At 42.4% G+C, this 5,283-nt stretch overlaps 1 protein-coding gene across 1 annotated transcript in view; it reads right to left on the reverse strand.

Annotated features, from left to right (window-relative positions):
- The window catches only part of caln2 (calneuron 2), a 30,193-nt gene extending 28,927 nt beyond the window's left edge, over window positions 1-1,266 (reverse strand). The window contains exon 1 of the mRNA XM_005754422.1: window positions 350-1,266. The gene's annotated coding sequence lies outside the window, so the exon portion shown is untranslated. The remainder of the gene's footprint in view (window positions 1-349) is intronic.
- Between the last annotated feature and the right edge of the window lie 4,017 nt (window positions 1,267-5,283).

Genomic DNA, 5,283 nt, shown 5'->3' on the forward strand with positions numbered 1-5,283 from the left:
ACACACACACACACACACACACACACACACACACACACACACACACACACACACACACACACACATCACGCTGTTTTGTCACTTTGTCACCCATTAACAAAAAAAGCACGGCTCACACCTCGTCAACGCATACTGAGGTCTATATGTGCTCCGCACGCGCATACGCCCACGCGCACACAAGCCCTACACATTCACACGGACGAGATTACAACAGGTGCAGTCGCCTGCGCGTCTCCACGGCGATCAGAAGGACCGACGCATGGGCTCTAGGTCGCGGTAATCACCTTTATCACCTTTAACACGCCGCCCCGGAGGCAGCGCGCTAATTGGCCGTGAGGGTATAGCCTACCTGCCCGTGAAACGACTTTTCCTCCGGTGTGCGAGTCACCCCGTTCTGTTAGAGCACCGTTGGCGGAGACGCTGAAGGTGTTTGTGTGAATTGCCAAGATGTGTTTATTCTGTTTGCATCCGTCCTGTGCTCTTGAGGAGTCCGTCCGACAGTCAAAGATGGACTCATTCAGTCTGTGTGTTGGACCTGCCTGGGGAATTCACCAGCGTGTCATGTGTTCCACACTTTTTCGATAGTTATTTTAAAAAATCAACTGGTTAGATGGGGAGGACGCTGGTGGTGGTGATGGTGTGAAATGTTGTCCGTTTTGGCTGAAACACAGACCCACATGAATGGCCTTATGTCCGCTTTCTACATCTCACTTCTCATCGCCATGTCTCGAGAATTTGGGGTCGTTTTGGGATGAAGCAGTTGGTAGGTAGAGTGCCAAATCTGCGTCCTATCAGCTCGCCCAGACGAACGCCACCCAGCCGCCCACGGGTCTGGGTCTAAGAACCAGTGCTGCTGTTGCAGCTGCTTCTCTCAATCGCCTGTTATAAAACAAATTTTAAAAAGAAAGAAATGAAGAAAAAACACGATCTAATTCAGTCTTCCTTGTCGAATTCAAACCACAGCGTGGATGATGCACGGCGAAAGCTTTGAGCGCAGATTTGTCAAGCAGCAAAGGGACGGGAAGGGATCTCCCGACGCTCCTGGTGCATCTATCACGGCTACTCCTGCTGACAGATTTAACCCATTTGTCAGTCCAGTCCGTTAAGGGAGGGGGCACATAAGGGGGGCGACGGCAGCAGGCTGTGTATAGGTGAGCGGGAAGATATGCGACGCCGTCCTCAGTGGGAGTTGCCCTTCTATCAGGTGTGTGTGTGAGAGAGAGAGGCTGTGAGGTCCGAGCAATTAAGGGTTCAACGAATCACTGAAACAAAGCCCCGGGGAAGTGTGTTTGTGTTTTTTCATTTAGCCATTCTTCACAGCTATAAGAGTCATTGATGACCAATTATGGTGTTTAGGAAGTGACATCAGCCGCAGTACTTAAATGATGCAGTGTGTCTACCCCCCACTCCATCCCTCACTCCCACCACCCTTCCCAGGTCTTCATCTTTTTCATCTTCTTGCAAGATTCAAGGCACCTTCCTCCACCCAAGCCTTTTTCTTTCTTTCCCTTTTATTTTTAAACCATTGTTATTAGACCTTCCTTTCGTTCTTATCAGGCTGTCTGTGTTTCCAGCCTCTGATGAAAATACCCCCATTTTACACTCCGTATACTAATTATATAATAGACCATGTGAAGCCTCAGCTTCCCCCCATCAGTGGGACCGCAGCAGCTCGATTGCGGTCTTTAGCCTTGAGGTTGAAAACTGTGTCTACCGCGCTGCTCCGCCGTAATATTTAAAAGTAGTTGGAGCAGCCCTTTTCAACACCCGGCGCACTCTCCTCGCGCTGGTCGCAAAGGGTTAATACATTATGCGTTCGCCTCAGGGATGTAGCAGCGTGATGGGCCGCTAGACTGCTGTTTCTCCCTGGGATTTGAGACATCAGTGAAAAGTAAAGACAACACAAGCGAGCCATAAATGTTTCACCGTGGCGCTCTGACGGTGCTGGGTACAGAGTTAATGAGGCTATCGAAGGTTTTGAACCTGACCTACAAAGGTCTGAACTTTACCTCTGTTTTTCTAAAGTTTCCTAAACATGACATTTTTCTTGAAGGGGGCGCTGTCCATGGTGCTGAATGGCTCCCCCTTGTTTTCCATTAGAGGCGGGACAAATGAAGGTGAAGTAAAATGCCTCAACATTTAGAAGGATTTGGGATCTATTACGATATTTTCTTTAAAAACACGTAAACATATTATCATACTTCATCTCTAAAATAACACTCTATGGCCACTCGCTGACCTTTTTAAATGTCAAAATCTAATTTCTGTACTTCTCTAATACTTTAAGATCCGCACTTTAAGGACAGAACTATACAAAAGGTGTCTTTAAAAAATAATAATGTATTTTTTTAGTACAGTTGGTGGACACTAAAACACGTACCACAAGGAAACATCTATGTATATATGTAACTTAAACATTATGACAGGACATTGAGAAAGGTGTTGTCCTTTTCGAGGAAATTCTGAGCATCAGACTGTTTATGCCCTGCATTCATGTGAATCTTTATACATCCATGTGCATCACTATGCTGAAATACTTTCTGTATTGGTTTCAAATAGATTTTATTTCTCAACATTTCTCATTTTGTCTTATTATTCAAGACACACAAAGGAGCGATTTAATCTTCTTCCTTTTCTGTTAGCCTGGGTTCAGATGTTGGAGGGTAACAAGATGTGCATATATTCAGATGTAGTTCTGCAAGATTTCAAGCTTTCTGCATATTCAAAACGTGTCTTTCAGGATGAGTTTTGTTTATCTTGTCCATCTCAACTACTCTGAAACAAAGAGCATGTTGGATTTATTTAATTCAATAGTGGACATTGGTTGCACACAATTGTTTTGCTTTGGCAGAAACTTAAACAACTGAGTTAAATCAACACAACTCATTCATATTCAATAAACCTGTGCATTTTGTGTTGAGAAAACATGATTGAAACATGTCTAGATGAAGTAAGTTGAGATCTTGGAATATATTAATCCTTCACAATTTTGTCATTTTTATTCCAACACCATTCAATAACCAGTACTACTTGGTCACTTAAATACTACATGTTGTCTTCATATTACATCAACAAAGTCTAGTTAACATAAAAAATTGAATGGATTTACAACAACTTCCATATCTTTAACTGGGTTGCAGGGGCATAACCCCGAAGTGATAGGTTAAGAGGCAGGGTCCACCCTGGAAAGCTCACCAGTCTATCACATAGAGACAAACAACCATTTGCACTCACACATACATGGGTAGTTTAGAATGACCAATTAACCTAACTCTAATGAGTGCAGGACTTCTAACTGTGGGAGGAAACAAGAATCCCCAGAGAGAAGCAACTGCTAGTTAGATTGTAGATTTGAACCCAGGACCTCCTTGCTGTGAGGCAACAGCACTAACCACCACGCCACCAATCCAGGCTTAACAACAGTAAGAAAGCTATGATTACAAGGCTTGATGCAGATAGCAGCTAGGATGGTGTGTGCATAGTTGTCTGCCTCTTATAACTCCAGGGATTTTCCTGCAGTTTGAAATCTTAGGTGATCTTGTGAATTTCATGAGTCCAGCTACTAACCACTCTTACTAGATTCTATCATGTCATCTCAACAAGAACAAATTAAGTTGCTGAATTTCATACAGACCCTACATGATTTAATTGCGTTCACCATAGAAACATGAAATTATTTTGTTCAAATTACAAGTTAGACTTTTGTAAATGAAACAACTACCCAATTTCCTTTTTTTGGTATACCAAGGCGTCCATCTCAAGTCTCAAGTCTGCTCGACTTGAGACTTGAGATGGACGCCTTCCTCAAACCACAATCCAAAGGGCGTGAGACAAAATCACGTGCGGTGTCGCGAGATTTAACATTGCTATATTATTGACGTACTTCACTCGAACAAGATATGAACAACTTAATATACCCTCTCTGCATATCATGTCATTTCTATAGTTACACTGAACTTTAAAGCATGAGGCAATTGTGTTAAATACACGCAAGATGCCTACATAAATCCAAGAGATGGCCAGTCCCTTTTTTTCAGTATATGTTAGTGAAGCTGTAAAAGAAAAACAAGGAACATTAACTTAAGATTAGTGAACCAACTAAGAACACTGGTTAAACTGCAAAACAAAATTTAAACCGTCTCCTCTGTTTTCCTTTCTGCACCTGCAGGATTATCAACATGCCCTGAGAAGTGAAGGTGATCCTGAGTGTGTCTGGAATACTGAAAAAATAAGCAGCTGCGGGACTTTTGGAAGAGGAATATTGTCCCACTCCTATCTGACACAGGATTCTAACTGCTGAACAGTACTGAGTCTTCTTTGTTGTATTTTTCATTTCATGATGCACCAGATGTTTTTAATTGCTGAATGGTCTGGACTGCAGGCAAACCAGTTAAGCATCCGACTTTTCCACTGGAAAGTCATGGTTTTGTAATAGCTGCAGTATGCAGTTTAGCATTATCTTACTAATATATCGAAGGCCTTCCCTTAGAAGAAAATGTCTTCTGGATGGCAGCATTAGTTGCTCTAAAACCTGTAAATTCCTTTATGCATGGATGGAGCGTTTCCAGATGTGCAAGTTGCCAATACAGTAGGTACTAATGTACCCCCATTCCATCAAAGATGCAGGCTTTTCACCTGAGTGCTGATAACAAGGCAAGTGGTCCTTATCCTCATTAGTCTGGAGAATGCTTTTTCCACGAGTTCTAAAAAGAAATGATAAATTACAAATTTTGATTAATCTTACCACAAAACACTTGTCTACTTTTGATCAGCTGATTTTAGATTCGCTTTAAGATAGCTGCATGCTCTCATTTGGCCTCTTCTGTGCATGATAGAGCTTTGACCTGCAGTTGTATTTTTTATATTTTTAAATAAATAATGATTGATTTTTAACACTTGGATGAAAATCAGTGACTGCCTGAAGTTTAGAACAAATGGATCACCGAATGCTGCGTCTCCCCTGTTGAGGTTCTCTTCCAGGCTTTTAATGCAACCTTCAGTTGCTGCTTGCTTGTAGGCCTCTGTGCTGGAAAAGCATGCTCTTGGTCACATGATCTCAAAAATATCCTATTTCTTTGATCTGGACAAACGTTTGGGTTGCTTTTGGAGCATCCTTGGGTCATTATCCATTTGCACTGAAACACTGATCAGTTTTGCAACATTTGGCTGAATCTGTGCAGAGAGTATAGCCCTGCACACTTTAGAATTCATCCTGCTTCCTCTATCAGCAGTCACATTATCAATAAACACTAGTGACCTGATTCCACTGGCAGCCATACATAC

Source organism: Pundamilia nyererei, unplaced genomic scaffold (genome assembly GCF_000239375.1).
Source record: "Pundamilia nyererei isolate P.nyererei 1_Seehausen unplaced genomic scaffold, PunNye1.0 scaffold00563, whole genome shotgun sequence".
Lineage (NCBI taxonomy): Eukaryota > Metazoa > Chordata > Actinopteri > Cichliformes > Cichlidae > Pundamilia > Pundamilia nyererei.